Consider the following 23,032-nt stretch of genomic DNA (forward strand, 5'->3'; position numbering starts at 1 on the left):
ATGAGGGTAAGCTAGTCGGTAATATTAGGAAAGATTGTAAAAGTTTCTTTAGATGTATAAAGGGCAAAAGAGAGGCAAAAGTGAATATTGAGTTGCTGGAAAATGATGCTGGAGAAATAGTAATGACGAACAAAGGAATGCCTGAGGAACTTTGCATCAGTTTTCACGGTGGAAGACATGAGTAATATCCCAAAAATTCAAGAGAGTTGGGGGGAGAGGGCAGGGACGAGTACGGTGACCATCACCAAGGAGAAGGTGCGAGAAAAACTGAAAGGTGTGAAAGTGGATAAACTGCCTGGACCAGATAAGCTATACCCTAAAGTTCTAAAGGAGATGGCTGAAAAGATAGTGGAGGCTTTAGTATTGATCTTTCAGGTAATACTGGAGTCAGGGAGAACTGGAAAATTGCTAATGTAACCCCCGTGTTTAAGAAGAAGCAAGGCAAAAGATAAGAAATTATTGACTAATTAGTCTGACTTTGGTCGTTGGTAAGATTTGGGAGTCCATTGTGAAGGATGAGATTTCTGAATACTTGGAAGTGCATAGTAAAACAGAGCAAAATCAGCATGGTTTCATCAAGGGGAGATCGTGCCTGACAAACCTGTTAGAATTCTTTGAGGAGATAATGAGCTGCTTAGACCAAAGAGAACCAATGGATGTTATCTATCTGGACTTTCAGAAGGTCTTTGATAAGGTACTGCATAGGAGGTTGCTGAGTAAGATAAGGGCCTATGGTGTTAGAGGCCAGTTACTAACATGGATAGAAGATTGGCTGTCTGGCAGAAGACAGAGAGTGGGGTTAAAAGGGTTATTTTCAGGATGGAAGCTGGTGACGAGTGGTGTTCCATATGGTCAGTGTTGGAAGCACATTTTTTCACTTTATACACGAATGATGTGGATGAAGGAACTGAGGGCATTTTGGCTAGGTTTGCAGATGATACAAAGATAGATGAAGGGGCAGGTAGAATTGAGGAGGTGGAGAGGCTGCAGAAAGATTTAGACAGGTTGTGAAAGCGGGTAAAGAAATGGCAGATGAAATACAATGTGGGAAAGTGAGAGTTCATGCACTTTGGTAGGAAAAAGAGAGGCATGGAGTATTTTCTAAATGAGGAGAAAATTCAGAAATCTGATGTGCAAAGTGACTTGGGAGTCTAAATCCAGGTTTCTCTTAAGGAAACTCGCAAGTTGAATCAGTAGTTAAAACAGTCATCTCGAGAAGATTAAAATATTAAAGCAAGGATGTATTCCTGAGGCTTTATAAGGCTCTGATCAGACTACATTTCGAGCATTGTGAGTAATTTTGATGCCCCTACCTCAGGAAAGATGTACTGGCCCTGAAGCAGGTGCAGAGGTGGTTGATGAGAACAATCCCAGGAATGAAAGGCTTAACATTTGAGGAATGTTTGAGGACTCTGGGACTATGCTCAATGGAGTTTCGAAGGATGAGGGGGGATTTGATTGAAATATTCAGAATACTGAATGACCTAGATAGAGTGAATGTTGGGAAGATGTTTCCACTGGCAGGACAGACAAGGACCTAAGGACACAGCCTTAGAGTAAGGAGATAAGGAGAAGCTTCTTTAGCAAGGGAGTGGTCAATCTTTGGAATTCATTGCTGTGGAGGCCAGGTCATTGAGTATAATTAAAACAGTGACAGATAAATTCTTGATTGTCAAGGGGATCAAAGGTTAAGGGAGAAAGAGTCGAGTTAAAAAACCTATCAGCCCTGATTGAATTTGCAGAGCAAACTCGATGGGCTGAAAGGCCTAATTTCTGCTCCTATGTCTTATAATCTAATACTGATTCAAACAATGATATCCCAATTCTCCAATCTTCATTCTCTTCCATTCTGGTTCCCTTTGTAAGCTTGTGATTGATGATATGTTCTTAATCCTGAGTCAATAAAACAGTTTACTAAAAACTACTGCTATTGCCAATAATTTCCCTCATTCACTCTTAATCATCATATATAATAAGTCTTCATTCTAAATTTTTATTACTGTATTCATGGTTCTTTCCGCTTCAGAAGACTTTTCAACCTACTTGAACTACCTTGTTTGAATAATAATTTCTTATGTTTGTCCATCACCAAAGGAGAAGTAGTTCACTAGTTCCAAAACTAGTTGATGTTATATTTTTGCATGGTATACCTGCAAACATTCCACTGTCCATATTGGAATATCGCAGGTATTGAATTAATTCACTAATGTAAAAAATGTCACCATGACTGTAATACTGAGAGTTGACAAAACATTCACTTTATTCTCTCTCAACTATGTCCGAAGTATCTCGTGCATGATTCATATGATATAGATAGAACTTTTAATTTTAGGAATTAAAGTTCCAACTGTAGGAAAACGGGAAGCATTTGATTGAGAAATTATCACAGCAACTGCAATTCAAACAAACCTGGGTTTATTACAGTTGAATGGTGACCTGTCTTTATCTTGTAATATCAGAATTGATCATGAAAACAAAACTGAACACCAAATGATCTATTCTAAGCTTGTAATGGAACCAAAGAGTCTGTAGAAAGGGAAATAAAATTCCATTGACAATGTAAATTATTCATATGGGCTACAAAATCAAAAAGTAGTATGGAAGCTAAAATTATTATTTTAGGTTTTGTTTCTCTGCAAATGGTACAAGACATACTGTACATTTCCAGCATTTTCTGTTCATTTCAGATTTCCAGCTCTGCAGATTTTGTTTTTGCATTACTTTCCATGGGTCTATGTCTACTTCAATGTGCCCAGCAGTGGCTTATAATGCTAATAAACTTGAATTTGGATTATATCATTGACATTATGAATTTGTTCTAATTTTATCCCAAAAAAAAACTAAGATAGTTAGGCCATATGTTATGATCCTGTTAGAAATCATTATTACTGAAAGAGAAATTCGATCACCCAATAATTAACCAAAATGCCCTTAAAACAACTTTGTTCAAGTCCCTACCTAATAGGAGACGCTGAATGAATCATTACAGTGTTGTCTTATATTTTTCACATGGATCACACTTGTCATGGTTCTCTTCTATACATTTAGCATTCTCATCATCCTGTACTCCTGCATTCATTAATAAAATTGTTAACTTTGAGGAGATAGATGCCCATAGGTTTTAACAGAATTTGTACAACTTCCTTACTGTTCAATTGTTCAGAATCTAGCTCAAAGAATATTTTGCACCTAATCTTGCTTCTATTAGAAACCATACTTTTCTTTTTTCTTGGCTAAGATATAACCAATATCTGCTTAACCACTTCATTGTTCCATCAGTTGCAAGTTCAGTTTCACTAAACATTGGCAAGAAGTCATATCCTGACACTTTGTTTTAAAAAAAAAGGTGGAGACAAAGTAAGTTAAATCACAAGCTTCTGTCAAAAAATAATTAAGATTCTAATCTTCGTCATTTGGCAACCATCATCTTCCACCAATGCCAGATCCAAATCAGCCAATGAGACAGAAACTAAGACAGCTTTCTTTGTGGACAGAGTTTATTACCTACTCATTCTGACAACTCCTTCCTTATCCCGAATCCTAATCGCTCATCCTCATTTCAATAACCAGCTTAACCACCTGTTATATTAGCACTATACAGCCTTATAATGAATGAATTAAAAGAATTGAGAGTTACAATTGGGTGAAAAGCTTTTCTTCTCAATTTATCATCCTATTTCTGTCTTGCTGTTCTCGTGGAAATCTCCCCCATTATCTTCATAAATAACATCAGATCGAATCAAGTTCTCGTCAAAATAGTTCAACACCTACTCCAATAGCAATAATAAACAGTAGTAAATAACATGGAATAACCATAGACTTCAGTTTCTATTTCATATTGTATCACATTGACTTACAAGCATTACTCAAAGTGAGATTCACTTACAGTTGCTTGTCCCTTAAAAACTGAAGTCCAAATTAAATACTCATCTGGATCTGAAGTACAATCTGGTACAAATAATGTTGAAAAATCAAACATTGTACACCAAATTGAACATTCAGTGAGATATTTTTTGAATTACAAGACACTGCTACAAAACAAAGGAAAAATTAGAAACATCAACCATTTCACATTAGCTAGCATCGTGTCAAAACAAAAAAGTATCACCTCCAACACATTAAGTAGCATCACTTTCACAAATACATTACTTTGCTTTTATTAGTCTGTGGAGTGTTATTTCAAGATCACATAAAAATGGACACCGCAAACAGCAGTAAAGCACTTCAATATCCTAAAAATAATATACAGCAGCCAAGTGGAGTGTCAGTAAGTCACTACAATATAATTAAATAAAGAGTAATGGATACTGGAGGATGGTTACAAAACAATAATGCTGTTGAGGAGTTCAGATGATGTCATAAACTACAAAAAATGAAACTTTAGTAATGTATAAATATTGTTGGGACCCAAGACGAGTTCAAAGTCTTGAAATCAGTCTTTTGTACCTGCCAATATCCTGTGCAATCCTAGAGTAGTTTTATTGAATTTACATTCCTATATTTGTTGTCAGAGAGCACTGGTCATGGTGCACCAGTGACTATTTAGTTCCTAAAGTTGACTTGTTTTGTTCCCCTAATCTTATCCCTCCTTTTTTGTGGATAGTGACTTTTACTGTAGCATAATTTCACAGCCATCAGCAGACTCTAATTCCTATCTTTCACAGGTTTGAATCAGGGTTAATGAACTTCTCAGAGCTATTACTCTGTCAGCTGAAGGAAGCTAGAATTACATGAGTGCTGGCAATAACTAGAATGTTATAATCTGAGCAGGTGAGCTCTAGAGTATATTCCAGCATGCTTAGGGATGGTTTCAATTCAAAAATTCAAAATTTTTATTACAAGAAATAGTACCCAAAGCGTTAATTATTCTTTGAGATATATCATTGCATGTATTGAGCCCAGCAAACAAAACAACTTCATTTATAGCTGGATCTTAGCTTATAAGAAGCAAAAGATGGGCTTTAAAACATAAATATAAACTGATGGCAAGGACATTAGAATTTGCTTATTTCTAAACTAGATGATCCAATTCCTGTAGAGACTGAACAGCATATGCTACTGCCAAAGAAAGGCTAACCACCCAGATCTAAAGTCATCATATCGGACTCTTAACTTTAATTTTGTTTCCCTTTCCACAGGTGTTGCCAGACCTGCTAAGTTTCTTCAAAATTTTGTTTTTCATATTTCCAGAAAGAGCAGCATTGTATTTTAACTGGTTAACTTATTTATGAAAAATGCAGCTGTTTATCAATAGGCTTTGTTTACTTTATTTTCTAAATATTTGAATTTCTTTGGGTAAATTTGGCCAACATCAGTCCCAAGGAAACAATTTCAGATCATTGCATTGATGATCCATTATGCAAAAACTGATCTCAGCTTTTAATCATAAATGTATGTAGAAAACATGAACAGCCTTTGCTACTCTTAAAAAAAAACTTCATTACTGCACTAAAAATAGCAAGAACTGTGAATGCTGCAAATCAGAAACAAAAAGAGAAATTGCTAGAAAAGCTCAGCAGGTCTGGCAGCATCTGATTAGATTAGATTACTCCAAACAGAGAATCACCTGAGGCGGGAATTGAACCCGGGTCTCTGGCACTGTGAGGCAGCAGTGCTAACCACTGTGCCACCGTGCCGCCCATGGACAGAAATCAGGTTTCAGGTCAAATGACCCTTCGTTAGTTCTGAGATGCTTTGGAGCTCCTTGCAACAGAGTTCTGGGAGCAGAGTCCTTGTGTATATGTAAAGCTGAGATTGATAGATTCTGAATCAGTCAGAGAATCAAGGGTTATGGGGAAAGAGCAGGAAAGTGGATGTGAGGAATGTTGGATCAGCCATGATTCTATTGAAAAGCTCTACAGAAAAGTCACTTGACCCAAAACGTTCATAAGATACAGGAGCAGAATTAGGCCATTTGGCCCATCGAGTCAGCACCATCAGTCGATCATGGCTGGGATATACTCCTCACCTCCATTTTCCTGCCTTCTCCCCAAAACTCTTCAACCCATTACCAATTAAAAATCTGCCTAATTCCTCCTTAAATTTACTCACTGTCCTAGCATCCACCATACTTTGGTGTCGTGAATTCCACAGATTCACAACCTTTTGGGAGAAGTAGTTTCTCAACTCCATTTTAAATTTGCTCCCCCTTTTCCTCAGACTATGACTTCTCATCCTAGAATGCATCATAAGAGGAAGCATCCGCTCCATTATCCATATCTTTTATCATCTTGAATACCTCAATTAGAGCTTCTCTTATTCTTCTAAATTCCAGGGCATTTAGGCCTAAACTGTTCAATCTCTCTTCATTGAACAAATCTTGGAATCAATCTAATGAATCCCCTCTGAACTGTCTCCAATGCCATTACATTTTTCCTTCAATATGGGGACCAAGACTATGCACAATACCCTCCTGGTGCAGTCTCACCATTGCTTTTTATAGTTGCAACAATGCTTCCTTATCTGTATATTCTATTCCTTTAGTTATAAAAGCCAACATTCCATTCCTCTGAAAGAAATTCCTCATCAGCTTTGTTATAAATTGGTACTTTACATTGGTCTTAAATTTTGAGACAAGATTCTGGTCCTAGATTCTCCCATGACAGGAAACATCCTCTCAGTGTTTAGTCTGTCAAGGCCCTGTAGAATCCTATATAGTTCAATGAGATCACACCTCAGTCTTCTTATCTTTCGAGAGGAGAGTCCCAACCTGTGTAGAGTTTGCTCATAAGATGATCCTTCCAGACCAGGGATCAGCCTAGTGAACCTTCTCTGAATTGCCTCCAATGAAATATCTTTCCTTAAATAATGTGACCAAACATGCTAGATGTAGTCTCATCAGCGTCTTGTTCACTTGCAGTCTGACTTCCCTACTCTTTTACTTCAAGCCCCTTGAAATAAGGGCCATTTACCATTAGCTTTCATGATCACATGTTGCACCTGTGTGCTAGCTTTCTGTGTTTCACTCACAAACCCCTTTGTGTTGGGGCATTCTGCAGTTTTTTTCCATTTGTATAATATTTTGTTCTGCCTTCCAAAATAAACAATTTAGAGTCATAGAGATGTACAGCATGGAAACACACCCTTCGGTTGAATTCATCCATGCTGATTAGATACGCTAAATTAATCTAGTCCCATTTGGCCCATTTCCCTCTAAACCCTTCCTATTCATATACCCATCCAGATGTCTTTTAAATGACCTGCCACTTCCTCTGGCAGGTCATTTCATACGTGCACCACCCTCTTCCTTAAAAAGTTGTCCCTTAGGTTCCCTTTCATATTTTCCCATATTATAGTCCATTTGCCAACTTTTTGCCTACTTAGTTAACCTATCTCTCTGTAACCTGTTTGCATCCTTCTCGCAACCTGCCTTTCATCCTATTTTAATGTTGTCTGTAAATTAGCTACAGTACATTCACTTCTTTCCTCCAAGTCATAAATGCATATTATAACCAGTTTGGTCCCAGCACTGATCCCTGTGCAACCTCACCGGTCAGGGGTCGCCAACCTGAAAAAATACCCTTTGCCCCCACTTGCTATTTCTTGCCATTCAGCCAATTCTGTGTCTACGTTATGCAAAAATACCTGGAAAACACACTGCCAGATTTTCATCAGTGGTCAATAGATTTTGTCAGGAACAGACCTGTACAACAGGGCCCTCCCACAAGCCTTGTCAATGTCTGGTATCCTCAAAAGTGTTCGGAGGCAAGAGATAGACAGGTGGAAATGTCCCAACTCTTTTACAGAAAAAGTATACAGAACCTGCTCCTGCTGCAGCAAATTGGGGTCTAGGAGAATCTCCACAAGGTGAAAAGTCAGCAAGCCTTGCATTTTGCCTCCAAGGCTTCTTATGTAATCTTCCAAAGCAGATTCCATTTTGTTTGCATTTCTTCTTCCAGAGCGTGCACATATAGAATTGTGTGATCAGCAGCCTCAAGTTAGATAGTGATTCGGCAATGTCATCTGAATCTGACATTTTGAGGATCAGCAGATTCTGTATGACTTGAAGCCCAAACACCATGATTACTCAGTCACTTTAGTCTTTAACATGGAAGTCTTGGATGACAGTTCACAGGACAGTTTGGACAAACTGCTAAGGATGACTAAGCTTCGAGTCCTTGAGCAGTATAAAGCTACCAGACATGTGATTTACTGACATTGTATTCAGACAGCAAGCACTCACTGGTGTCCAAGTGTTTGGTCCAGAATTTCTGCTGGTCAGTCATTTTGCTTGCATCAGAGTTACACACGGTGATTCTGAGGAATCGTGGCAGACTCTGAAAGACTTACCCGGGAAAGTGAATTTTGCGCTGGACCCGAACAGACCAGACAGACCAGGTCTGACCTCCCCAGACTTGGCCTGACCCCACTCCAGAGAGAGCTGAATTCCTACACCTACCCTGACCTTCCCCACCGTCCCCAGACCTCCACCACAAAATTTCCCACCCACCATAACCTAATCTAAACAGTGCACGGTGGCTCAGTGGTTAGCACTGCTGCCTCACAGCACCAGGGACCCGGGTTCGATTCCAGCCTCGGGCGAATGTGTGTGTGGAGTTCATACATTCTCCCTGTTTCTGCGTGAGTTTCCTCCAGTTTCCTCCCATAATCCAAAAGATGTGCAGGTTAGGTGAATTGGCCATATTACGTTGCCCATAGTGTAGGTTACTAGTCAGGGGTAAATACAGGTTGGGGAATGGGTTTGGATGGGTCACGTTTCGGAGCAACGGTATGGACTTGTTGGGCCGAAAGGGCTGTTTCCACTCTGTAGGAATTCTAACTCTAATTCAATTCTAATTCTAATGCATGACTTATTGTGTCATCTTGCACCTCACCCCCTTCCGACATGTCACCCTATCCATTTGGCACCCTAACTCTTACCCAGCTGACACCTTAACTGGCAAAACACCCATGTGGCTCCGATCTCCTCACTAACTGCAAATCTACTCCCTACTTCTCCGGTACCAGAAACAGACTGATACCAGTGCACTAGTGACAGCAATCTTCCAGAAATCTTTATATTCTGGAAAGGTCCCAGAGGACTAGAAAACTGCATGTATAACATTTTATTTGATAAGGGAAGGAGACCTGAAATAGCTAACTATAGTCACTTAATGTCTCTTAGTTGGAACATATTAGGGTCTATTATAGATAATGCACCACAGTTAATTCCGCTGGAACATCAAAGCTGCCGGGATCGAAGCAGCATTTTTACAATGCTGCTGACCAGCTGAAATGGCAGCAGTGGGATTCGAACCCACGCCCCTTTCAGGACTGGAACCTGGATCCAGCGCCTTAGACCGCTCAGCCACACTACCAGACGAAAAATGTAGATAATGTAATAGCACACCATTTAGAAATGCACAACGATTAAACAGAGTCAGCCTGGCTTCAAAAAGGGGGAATCATACCTGTCAAATTTACTCTAAAGGGGAAGCAGTGGAATGTGAATTAGAATTAGCTTTGTCACATATACTCAAATAAGTACAATGCAAAGTTTACAAGGCGCCATGTAGAGTGCTACCTTACGTACAAAAATATAGATTCTCAAGTACAAACTCTGACAAAAAAAATTAAAACTAAACCAATAAGCAGTTCAGAATAGTAATCCTTCCAACCCAGTCCAGGCCAAAACTGAGCCTCTCGTCAGTACTGGGCCTTGACTCCAGACCATGCCAGCCTTCACCGAGATGCTCGAGGTCAGGAGACCACTCTGGATCCATCTCGAGGCTGGAAGTCCACACTGTGCCGAAAGCCCGCTGCACCAGACTGCTGGGAGCAGGACTCTTCAACCGGAGCATGTCCACACTGCACATTTCTTTTCTTCTTTTTCTTTTTTGTTATTTTTTCCTTTCTTTCTTGTCGGCAACGTTCTGAACTCCAGGCCCCAGTGTGGACTCAGATTCTTGGCCTCAGCATAGACCCACCATGATGATCACTTGGCCTAGTCTGGCAATTGCTGGGCATGGCATGGCAGCCTCTTGGCAGCCCAGTACGGATTTCCAGCCTCAAGATCGTTCCAGAGTGGTCTCTTGGCAGTCAGACATGGTGGTCTCCCAGTTGGATAAGACAGTGTCTAACCCTAACCTTAATGCACAGCGTTCTCTCGGCAAATGTAATGTATTTGGATTTCCAGCTTTCATTTGAAAAGGTACCACACATTGGATTAAAAGAACCCATGGCACTGGAGGTAGTATATTAGCATGGGTCAAGAATTGGATTACAAACAGAAGACCAAGTTGGGATAAGGGAGGCATTCTAATGATGACTACTTGTCACTAGTGGAGTGTCTCTGGGATCAATGCTGAAGAAATAATTATTTACAAACTGTATTAATTATTTGGATGAGGAAAGTGAATGTACACCAGAATAAGTGAAAGTAAGCCAGGTTTGCAGCGACACAAAAATAGGTAGGAACGCAAGTGGTGAGGATGACTTGGAGTCTGCAGAGGGATATAGACAAGATATAAACAGTGGACAAAAACTTGATAAGTGGCATATAATATGTAAAAATGTGAGGTTATATAGTTTAACAGGAAGAATACAGGAGCTGAATCTTATTTAAATGGAGAAAGACTGAAGAAGGCTACAGCACAAAGGGACTTAGGAGTCATTATGCTTAAATCACAAAAAGCTAACGTACAATTGCAGCAGGTAACAGAAAATGTAAATTGGTTGTTGGTTTTATTCCAAAGTGCACAGAGAATAAAAATAGGGAGGTCATGCTAAAATTATACAAGGCACTACTTAAACCACAGCTGGAATACTGTTTTAGACCTGTGATCTCAGGAAAGGCAGACTGACAGCGAAGGCAATCCAAAAAGGATCACTAGGTTGGTGCCAGGTACAGAGGGCCTCCTTTATGGAGAGAAGAATGAGAGATAACCTCATCGAAACATACAAGGTTCTTTGGAGACTTACAGGATAGGTGCTGAGAGATTATTTCCCCTTGTGGGAGAGTCTCTATCCAGAGGGCATAATGTCAGAATAAGAGTCATTTAATCAGAGATGAGAATAAATCTATTCTCTGAGGGCTGTGAATTGGTGGTGGAATTCTTTGCCACAGAGAGATGTAGAAGCTGGGTCACTACCGATATTCAAGGTTGAGAAGCAGACTTTTAACCAGTAAGGGACTTGAGGGTTATGGGGAACAGGCATGAAAGTGGAGTCGAAGATTATCAGATTAGTCATGATCTCATTAAATGGTGGAACACACCCAATGGACTGAATGTTCCACTTTTGTTCCTCCATCTTACCATCTTAAATGTCAGCAGGGGACCAGGTTTGTGAAACACTAGAATCATTTTGAACTTCCCTGCAACCACATTCTGGTTGAAGCAGGTGCTGGAATTGAATGCAAAAGAGGTGTGAGAAAAAGAAAATTATATGATAGCATAACAGTGCATAGTGTTTCAAGGTTTATTGGCACTACTCAATGTTTTAGTGAAGGAGTTCAGCAGGAAAGGAAATCATGATATCAAGAGGGGATAAATAAAGCTCTCCAGTAAAGCTGAGTAAAGTCACTGGATGCAAATAGCCCAGGTAACGAAAGTCAAAAGTCTACATCCAGGGACCTGACATAGTGCTGCAAGATTGACACCACCTCAAACAAATGGTTACCATCAATCAACACATCTTCAAATTCCAATTTCCATTTCCTGCACCACTAGCCTCACATCCTGCTAGATGAGCTACATCCCATCACTGACCTACCAAGCATCTCTATCAATCATGGCTCAAACTTGCCATCCACAGCTTCACCTAACCTTTATGTACGTAGCACTTCTGCAAGCCTTACTTTTCACAGGTTGTACATATAGTGCCAGAGATTCTACCACAATAGCCACATTACTCAAATACAACATAGAAAAGTGTGAAATTGTCCATACTGGCAGAAAGAATAAAAGAAGCATATTATCTAAATGGCAAGAGATTGCAGAGCTCTGAGATGCAAAGAGATTGGAGTGTCCTCATGCATGAATCACAGAAGATTAGTATGCTGGTATAAGTAATCAGGAAAGGTACTGCAATGTTATGGCCTATTGCAAAGGGAATTGAATAGAAGATAAGCCAAGTTACGTTTCAGTTATCCATAGAATTGGTGACACCACCTCTCTATGTGAGAGCAGCTCCGGGTCATGTGGTATAGATACCTCCATGTGATATTATAGAGGAAATTCCATGATTATGACCCAGGGACGATGATATATTTACAAGTCAAAATGGTATAAGACTTGCAGAAGAATTTGCAGTTGGTAGCGTTCCCATGTGCCTCCATTGCTTTTCTTCATGACAGAGATGGAGAATTTGAAAGGTGCTGTTGACAGAGGCAAGTTGTTGCAGAAATCTTTTTGATGATGGATGTCACAGTCATAGTACACCAATGCTGGAAAATGTGAATATTTGAGGTGATGGATGGATACCAATCAACTTGGTTTCTTTGTCCTGGATGGTGTTGAGGTTCCTTGAATGCTGTTGAATTTGTACTCATCCAGATAACTGGGAAGAAGTCCATCATATTTGTACATTGCAGCTGGTGAAATGGTTTTGGGGAGTAAGGGCATTAGCTAGTGTCACAGAATGTCTAGTCTCTGACCTACTTTTGTAGTCACCCATATTTATTGTAGTTAGACCACTTAAGTTGCTCTTGGTCACTGGTGACATTCCAAATAGTGATGCTGGTGATTCAATGATAAAATGAAGTTGAATGTCAAGGTCAGTCGTTAGAGATGGTCTGACCTGGTAATTGTACAACCTGAATATAATGTACCACTTATCAGTTCAGGTTTGAAATATGTCTAGGTCTTACTACATAGAGCCTTCAGCACCATAACCAGGAAACTGTCAAGGCCCATAACATTTGTTATGTTCTGTGCCTTCAACTGTTTCTCAATTTCATGTGAAGTAAATCAAGTTGTCTAAACACTGGTTTCTACGATGTGGGTTCTTAGGTATGAGCCAAAGATACATCATTCACTCAGCATGTCTGGCTGAAGTTTGCAAATGCTTCAGCCTTGCCTTTTGCAACAACATGCTTGACTTCCACATCAATGAGATTGGGTATGTTCATACAGCCTTCTCCTCCTGTTAGCAACTTAATTTTCCACAAATAAAGCACAGACTGCTTCATAATTTGAGCAGTTAATGATGGAACAGAACACTGCACAATTATCATCAAACGTCTCCACTTCCTACCTTATGACAGACGGTAAGATCATTGATGAATCAGCTAAAGATGATTGGCCTTTGAAGACTTGATAAATACGCTCAACAATGCTCTATATCGAAGATGTTTGACCTCCAACAAACTCAACCATCTTCCTTTGTGCTAAATATGACTCCAGTCAGTGGAAAGCTTTCCTCCTAAACTCATCTTACTGTTTGATGCCCTCTCTGTCAAATGCTACCTTCATAGCAAGGGCAATCACTCTCATCTCATCTCTGAAATTCAACTCTCTTGTTTGGAACAAGCCTGTAATGAGACCTGGAGATGAGAGGTCTTGTCAGAACCTAAACTGAGCATTCACAAGCAAGTTAATGATGCACAAGTACTGACTGATAGCACTGTCCTTGGCATCTTCTGTCACTTTGCTGATAATTGAGAGTTGACCAATGAAGCGGTAATTCTCCTGATTGGACTTTGTTCTTTTTATCGAACAGGTGCACTCAAGTGATTGTTTGGCTTTGGTTTGATAGAAAAGAACGGAACCAGTGAGGGCAGCCTCACATAAGCTGGACAACAATGGGACAGCATTGGAGAAAGATGGTGCATGTTAGAAAAAAATTAAAATTAAGTTAGAATACACATACAATCATTTGAAATAGGCAAACAGGTTAGTCAGGTTGTAAGTTTGCTCACTGAGCTGGTAAGTTTATTCTCAGATGCTTCGTCACCATGCTAGGTAACATCATCAGTGTGCTTCCATTGAAGCACTGGTGTGCTGTCCCGCTTGCTATGTGTGTGTCTTGGTCTGTTGTGGTGGATGATATCACTTCCAGTCCTTTTCCGGAGAGGTTGGCAAACGGGGTCCAAATTGATAGCTTTATTAATGGGGTTCCGGTTTGACTGCCAGGCCTCTAGAAATTACCGTGTGTGTCTTTGTTTAGCCTGTTCCAGAATGGATGTATTGTCCCAGTCGAACTCGTGTCCCTGTTCATCTGTGTGTATGGATACTAGTAATATTTGGCCATGTCTTTGGTGGCGAGTTGGTACTCATGTATCTTGGCAGCTAGTTTGCTGCCCGTCTATCCAATGTAATGTTTGTTACAGTCCATGCAGGGTATTTTGTATATGACGTTTGTTCTGCTGGTTGTTCGTACAGGGTCCATTAAATTAATCAGGAGTTGTTTCAGTGTGATGGTAAGGTTGTGGGCTACCATGATGCCTCGGGGTTGGAGTAGTCTGGTCATCATCTCAGATGTCTTTCATGTATGGCAGAGTGTCTAGAGGCTCTGAATGTGTTGTCTCTTTTTGTTTACATCTATTGTGTAAGAATTGGCGGACTGCGCTGATTGGGTACCCGTTATTCCTGAACGCATTATATAGGTGTTTTTTATCAGCTTCTCGTAGTTCCTGGGTGCTGCAGGGTTTGCGGCTCATTTAAATAATGCAGCTCCGTTTGTGGGTATTGGGATGGTTGCTTCTGTAGTTGAGTATCTGGTCAGTGTGCGCAGCTTTCCTATAAAAACTGGTCCGCAGCTCTCCATTGGCTTTTCGTTCTACTGTGACATTCAGGAAGGGGAGTCTGTTGTTGTGCTCTTTCTTTTTGGTGAACTTTATACCAGTAAGGACGTTGTTTGTGTTTGTGGGTTTCTTTAATTAGTTGCGTTTTGGGATGACAAAGGTGTCATCCACACAGTGGACCCAAAGCTTGGGCTAGATCGTGGGAAGGCCTGTTCATTCTAACCGCTGCATTACTGCTTCTGCTAAGAGCCCTGATATTGGTGAGCCAATAGGTGTCCTGCTGATTTGTTTGTAGATCTTGTCTACCAGTTCAGTGAGCAAACTTACAACCTGATCCACAATCTGAGCTACAAATCTTCTGCAAAATCGCAAACAGGTTAGTGTTGTAAGTTTGCTTATGAGATTTAAGAAATAGAAACAGAAGTAGGCTGCTCAGCACCTTGAGCATGCTCTACCTTTCAGTAGGATCACGACTGATCCAATCTTCCTCATGGCCACTTTTCTGTGTTTTCCAGATAACCATTGATTCCCTTACTAATCATAAATCCAGCAAACTTTAAACATACACAAGAACTTTGTTCCCATAGTCCACTGTGGCAAGGAATTCTAAAGACACTCAACCTCTGAGATAAGAAATTCCTTCTCGTCATGGTCATAAATTGGTTCCTCTTTATTCTGAGAGTATGCCTCTGATATTAGGATCTCCCATGAGGCAAAATATCCTCTTAGCATTTACCCCGTCAAGACCCTTGAGGATCTATGTATTTCAATGAGATTACCTTTCATTCTTCTAAATTCCAAGGAGTAAGAGCGATTTAACCTTTGCTCATAAGACAATCCTTCCAGACTATGGATCATCCTACTGAACCTTCTCTGAAACGCTCCCAATAAAATTCTTCAAACATGGGGATCAAAACTGCTCCCAATACTCTAGATACATCTTGTTCTCTATTTTAATAATATTCTGTTCTTTTTGTTCTCTCTTCCAAAATGAACTTCATATTTTCTCACATTATACTCCATTTGCCAACTTATTTAACCAGTCAATATCCTTCTGTTATCTGTATTCCTCTTAACTTGGTCTTCCACTTATTTTTGTGTCATCAGCAAATCTGGCTACAGGACATTCACTTCCTTCCTCCAAGGTATTCATATTTATTGCAAACATAATGGTCACAGGTAGCCAATCTGAAAAAGAACCTCTTAACACCATTCACTGTTTCTTGCCCATTAGCCAATTCTCCATCCATGCCACAGGCTCTTATCTATGACATCCTTTTATGAGGTACCTTTTTCACCTCTATTCACTCTGCCCATGGCTTCCTCAAAAAACGTCTATTAAAAATTAGTCAGACGTGGCTTCCCTTTCATGAAACCATGTTGACTCTGCTTCACTTTATTATGACTCGCCAAATGTGCTATTACTTTCTCGATCATTGCAACATTTTTCCAACAACAGATATTAGACTAATCATTCTAACAGATACCCGCTTCCGGCCTCCCTCCCTTTTTGAATAGGTGCATCACATTGGCAGTTTTCCAATCCTCCAGCATTTCTCCAGAATCCAAGTATTTTGGAAAATTATAACCAATACATCCACTTTATCCGTAGGTACTTCTTTGGGATCCTAGGATTCAAGCCATCAGTGCCAGGGGACTTAACTGCCTTTAGCCCCATTAGTTTGTCTAATACTACTTCTCCAGTGATGGTGATGGTACTTAATTCCTCCCACATTTGCTTTGGTATTAATGAGATGTTCCAAGTATCTTCCACCGTAAAGACCGATGGAAAATGTCTATTTATCTCCTCTGCCATTTCCTTGTTCCCTAAATCCATCACCCCAGATTCAACTTCTAATGTGCCTATGTTCAGTTTGACCTTTCTCTTCCTTTTAACTAATTTAAAGCTATGATTGTAATTTTTTAATATTTCTCGTTAGTTTGTCCTCATTGTTTATTTTCGATCTTAAATGTGTTTTTAGTCCCCCTTTGCTGGTTTCTGAAGTCATCCTAGTCTTTGGGGCAACCACTGAATTTTACTTTCTAACATGATTTTTTTTCTTTCAAAGTTATACTCTCCTTAACTTCCTTGATCAATCATTGCAAGTTTATCCCTCTCATAGAAACTTTCCTCCTTACTGGGACCTATTTTTACTGAAAGTCATGAATTACCTCTTTAAATGTCTGCCTCCCATTGCTTACTGTCTTTCTTGCTCATCTATCTGCCCAGACCACTTTAGCTAACTTTATCCTCATTTCTTTGTATTTCCCTTTACTCAAGTTAAACACAGTCGTTTTTGACCCAGGTTTCTAATATTTGAACTGAATATTACATTCAATCATTACTTCACTACTTCACTAAGGGATCTTTTACTAAAGCTGGCTAATTATCGATTACCAGATCCAAGGTAGTTTGTTTATGGGGTTGGCTATATGATGCAGTGCTCTTGGAAACTATCCCTAATACACTCTTTAAATTTGTTGATGTAGCTACCCTTTCCAACCTGACTGACCAATCAACATGAAGGCTAAAGTCACCCATAACTATTACCCTATTGTTTTTATGTGCTCCTATTATATGTTGATTAATACTCTTTCCTGCAGTGTAGATACTATTTAGGGGCCTATACACTACTCCTTTCCCTTACTGATTCTATTTTCATCTCCATCAAAGTGGAGTTTGCATCATCCAAGCTTACATCATCTCTTACAACTGTCGTTGATTCATCTCTTATCACATAGATAATCCCAAAGATCATAACCAGAGATTCATTATACCTCTGGCATTAGGACATTGCAAACATGAAAGGAAATTAGGTGAAACGGTATTTTTAAACAGTTCATAGTATTTTCATGGAATCAAGACTGTGGTTTGACATCTGGTTGAGGAAATCCATTGTCTATCTGAACCTTCTTTCTATCGTGTCATTCTACCTTTCCTCCAAATAGCATCTGTTTGTTTGCTTCAGCTTCCTTGCTCAGTGCCCTCCTTTGCAGTCACTACCTGCTGCTGGAGGTCTCAGCACAACTACTTCAGCTGCTCTGGTTGGTATGGTCTCTCATCACTGCTACATATTGCTGACTACCTAAGTTGAGATAGACTGATTTTTAATTGGTAAAGGGATCAAGGGTTATTGAGATAAGAGAGAAAACTGGAATTGAGGTTTATCAGATCAGCCATTATCTCATTGAATAGTGAATCAGACTTGATGGGCTGAATAAGTGACGTGACCCTACACCTTATAGTCTTCCAGTTTCATTTCCACAGAAGCAAGATCAGAGGGACAATAATGTTGGTTAACCTGTGCTGGGCTTTTCATGTAACCTTGGTTAATTGCTGAAGAGTGCAAAATGTAAAGAAAATGAATAAAGTCACTTTAGTGAATAACAACACAATTCAACAGCTTGATAAGGAAAAAAAACAGCTAAACTGAATGGCTACGATGAAAACTTGTTAACAGGCTTTAAGAAAAGTCTTAGACATAAATAACTGATCGTGGAATAATTACAAATAATGAAGCTTAATTCCAGAGGAAGAATGTTACTGAGAGGATGAAACTGGCCAGGAAAGACCTAATGGGATATAATAAGGAATAGGTGACATAAGAATGATGGATCAAGGCCCTAACAAGGCCAATGAGCTGGCTCAAGCAGCTGATGGAGGGAAATGATATTAAAGACAGAATTGTTAACCTAAGGTTTTTACAAACAATTTAACATTTAGGGAGTATTTCTTTTGAAACGTAGGGGTGAAATTATATAATAAAATGACCTTGCCAATAACTCATCCAGGTCCACACTTGAGAAAAAAAGGTAACAGACTCTGGGAAAATTCAGTCAAGTAGTGGAGAAGAATTCTCAAACCTCAGACAAACAGTTCTGAGTGGGAACGGAGAAGAGAAGTGATGATGATGCCAGCACATGCAGCCCATCTGTACTAACACTTGTTACTGGTTATAATCGTATATTTTGTTACATAAATAGTATGAGTATATATTGAATTCTGTCTTAAACTCTGTTTAAAGTTAAAATGCCTGCTTTCATGATTGTCTAATCATTCAAGTTTGAGTGCAGTGATAATTCTTACTTATCTTTCTCAAATTAAAAATGAGTACATTTAGTCAATTGTGTTAAAAGTTGCAGAGAGATCGACAAGGACAAGGGGGGATCGTTGCTTAAGTGACAGTGACACAAGCCCTTTGTTAACAGTAATTTTGACAAGAGTTGTTTTGATTCTGAACAATGTCACAGATATTCCATGCTCCAGCATGTAAGCAGCCAGACTTATAAGAACTCATGGACACAGTCAAAGTTGCCCTCACCCTGCTGAGACTATGATTTTGGCTGCAGGAGATAACAGATTTCAGTGAAGTGGAAATGTCTGACACACTGATCCTCACTGAGTTGCAGGAACAAGAAATGATCCATGAACATTCCGGGTAGATATAGCTTCCTGCCACATCTTCCTCTTCTTTCCTTCCAGAAACTTGCCTTGCTTTGTTTCACTTCTGCACATTTGTGTCTTGGAGCAAATAATTTAGGTACTTATTTAAGGTCAGACAAAGCCCTTCAGCACATACCATATCCTGCACACTTCAACACCTTTAAGCAATTCTGGAAACAATCAGCAATTTTATGATGATAGTATAAGGCAGGGGAAATCAATCAGCAAATTTAAAAAAAAACAAAATTGTGAGGATGCCACAATCTGACATCGAAACAGAAAATACTGGACACAGTCATCAACCTGAAGTACTAACACCATTTTTCTCTCTACATTTGCTGCCTGACCTGATTATGTCCAGCAACTTCAGTTACACATAACAATTAATCAGAAAGTAAACAATGATCCCTTTAGTAAGACTGAAGATCTTCTCTGCTGTTGAATGAATATAACTTCTACAAGTTTAAGAGTCGATGTTAACCATTAAGCTACAAATTGGCAGTGCTAGCATTACAATCCACCCATTCTGCAAACTCCAATCAGATGTTCCCAATCTATGTAGCTGTTAATTCTTTCAAATGGTGGCTGAGTTCACATTAGATGCTGCACAGAGAATCCTATACTTTATTAATATTGACATAAAGTACAGGAGCAAGGAGGTGATGTTGAACTTACATAAGACACTTTTTAGATATTAAATGGAGTATTGTGTACAATTGTGGAGTCATATTATAAGAAAGATGCGAATGCACTGGAGAGAGTACAGAAGAGAATTACAAGAATTGTTCCATGTCTGAGGGACTTCAGTTATGAAGATAAATTGAAGACGTTGGTACTGTTCTCCTTGGAAAGAAGAAAGCTAAGTGGAAATCATGGAAAAATTTTCAAAATCACGAATGGGCTGGATAGAGTAGGTAGGGCGAAACTGTTCCTGCTTGTAAAAGGAACATGAACGAGAGGGACACAGATTTAACGTGATCTGCATGAGTAGTAAGGGTGAAGTGAGAAAAATATTTTCAACTCAGCAAATTCTTGGGGTATGCATTGCCTGGATGTGAAGTTGAATTGAGGCATTCAAGAGGGCATTGGATGATTTATTTGGATAAAAATAATGTGCATGAGTATGGGGAAAACTCATGGGAATGACACGAGATAACAATGCTAATTTATTGAGCCAGCGTGGGCACTATAGGCCAAATAGCATCTTTTTCTGCCATAACTCGTGTGATTCTGTGAAATGTGCCACATATGCCATTTTAGAGAAAAAGCTGTGCTTGAACTATCAAAACAAAGGCACTATAAAGGTAAATTTCATGGCCCATATCACAACCCATTTACTCTAAAATGTTGATATCTCAGCACAGAAACATTGATCATCCACATGGAGAGAGAATGAAATTGTTTGTTAACACAAATGTAGCCATGTCTTGTTTTGTGCATTTGTGCATAGCAGATTGGCTTATGAAAAAGATATCGACAGGTAGTCCCTGGGTTGTAAACAAGTTCTGATCTGGAGTACATTTGAAATTCAATTTGTCCACTAGACTACAATGCAGGACAATATAAGGGACCTGTTTGTACAAAGAGGAAACGTTCATATGTCTGACCTTTAAAATTACACCCTGAATGAAATTATGTTCTTAAGTGTCAGCATTCAAAAGTCAGATATTCATAAATTGGGGACCTCTCCTCCTGTGAAAATTCACAAAGCTTGTAACATTTATTCACACACCAGAAGAGCCAGCGGCTTACGACTTGTAGCAGAAACATCTTTTCAGTCTATTTTTTACAGAAATTGTATTAGAAGCAATGCTTATAAATTCATTTTTCTGTGTTAATACTGAATCTCTGTATTTGATGTTATTAGAAAATGCTTGTTAGTTTATAGACCAAGTGTCTGTCTGAGTGGCCATGGATTGACAATTGTAAGATAGGCAAAGTTACAACCACAGCTACTTGTGATAATCCTTCAATGAAGAAAACTGACCCTATTTGAAAACACACCACACCTATCGCCCACAGGTCACTTCAGTGACTGTTCTACAGTTTCTGTATCCCACCAGCCACATCGTAACAAGTGAGTCCGAGGACTGCTAAATGAGCTCTACTTTAAAATTGAACACGAGAAATTACATTTCACAACAAGACTACTTTTCTTTAAAAACGATGAATGTTTGAAACATGTATTTTTTATACTTTCAAACCCTCTGACCAAAACACTGGAATTCCACCAAGATGTCTTTAAAAATAGTAAATAGCAGTGAACAGATTATCAGGTTATGGTTACCATAAAACAAACATTAGTGCTGTAGTTTAGCTGGAACATCACTAATTTATAGAAACTGTGGTTATTCTGATCCAGTTTGAATTTACCATTGATCCACGGTTAAAAGCATTCAAGAATGCCTTGCATATACATTTAGGAAAGAATTAAGTACTTTAAACATTAGTTTTATGGTAACTTCTCAAGTGTTTAATGGTTACAATAATTGACAACATACCATCTGTGTCAGCATGAATTTCAGCAAAGTAAGTGCAGGCTGCAACAAATTTCAGACTTCTTTTAAAGCTCCTTTTTAGTTAATTGTAATCACAAAATAAACAACAGAGACCCACTCCAAAACCAGTTTGAAGACAACGAAGAAAATTTATTGCATCCATTTTCTATGCATATTGCTTATAAATATATATATTAAAATCAGTAATCGAACAGTTATTTGCAAGTAAAAGATAATAACTCCACAGTTGCCCATGTTCTTGAAACTATAAAATTGTGTAAGTGATCTAATACTGATCTTAACAAGAAGCGCATGTAAATTGTAACTCATTTCTGACAATGAGAACTTCAAATTTTGCTTTAAAAATCTATACAGCAATTCGAAACAAACATTATAAAATTTTGAAATGTATAATGTCCAGTGAAGCACTAACACCAAAAGAACGAATCCCAAACACATAGATGCAATTAATGAAATCCACAACAAAATCTCTCGGTCTTTTTTGTAAGTGTAAAACTGAGAGAACAAAAGCAGAAAACATAGCATCTGTCATATCAGAATATAAAAAGATGATCCTGGCACAAAATGAAAACCCCTCTAATTCACTTGCAAATCAACCCTGCCAGTTCTATTTCAAGCTGGCCGTAACTGTCAGGAGTTAACAAGATAATCACTTTCAATCCTACCTTCAATGGCACATTACACCCGTTATCCCATTCAATAGGCTCTCTCTTTGGGGCAAAAGATGAATACATTTCATTTAAAACTCACACAAAAAGTCACAGCAAAAAATCCTTGGAGCTCAACTAAGAAATCCCTTTATGGCTATTTATCTGACGGCACTTGGTACCAGGCGGGACATGACATTCTGACTACACCTGTGTCCACTTAGCATCACTGGTGCTTCAGGCCTCAGTCTCCTACTTTGAAAGCCCTTGGCATTGAGAAAAAAAAGAGTGAATAGAATATGTTATGTGTTTTAACTGTTGATCAGCCTTAATATAGTGTAACTTCATTTACAGCACTTGTATGGTGAAAGATTTGCATGACATTTCAAAAATTGGAAGCAATGCAACAACCAGAACAGTTGTCAACTCCCCAATGACAAAGGCAGCAGTTGTTTTTCAACAGTCTAACTGTAACAGCCCATGCAACAAATACAATGTAATTTTATAACTGAAAACCTTTGTTCCTGGATATTTTTTAAATTTCAAGATGTTCTTTTCAAACAAATTTCATGATTCACACTGAAATTCAGAAACTGACATTTTTTTAAAAAGCCTAAAAGACTAAAACTAAACTGAAACTTTAGTGGGAGACAAGACAAAGGAAGGGCCAGTAATACTAAGGACAAGCATAAGGAATATGTGATATGCAGAAAATTTAAAATAGGAAATAAATGTCTAA

At 38.9% G+C, this 23,032-nt stretch overlaps 1 protein-coding gene and 1 non-coding gene across 2 annotated transcripts in view; both read right to left on the reverse strand.

Annotated features, from left to right (window-relative positions):
* Positions 1-23,032, reverse strand: part of rsrc1 (arginine/serine-rich coiled-coil 1) — a 455,856-nt gene that overhangs the window by 296,002 nt on the left and 136,822 nt on the right. The gene's annotated exons all lie outside the window — the stretch shown is intronic.
* Positions 9,236-9,317, reverse strand: trnal-cag (transfer RNA leucine (anticodon CAG)). The gene has a single exon. It is a non-coding gene; the product is annotated as a tRNA-Leu (tRNA).

This window comes from Hemiscyllium ocellatum, chromosome 13 (genome assembly GCF_020745735.1).
Source record: "Hemiscyllium ocellatum isolate sHemOce1 chromosome 13, sHemOce1.pat.X.cur, whole genome shotgun sequence".
NCBI lineage: Eukaryota > Metazoa > Chordata > Chondrichthyes > Orectolobiformes > Hemiscylliidae > Hemiscyllium > Hemiscyllium ocellatum.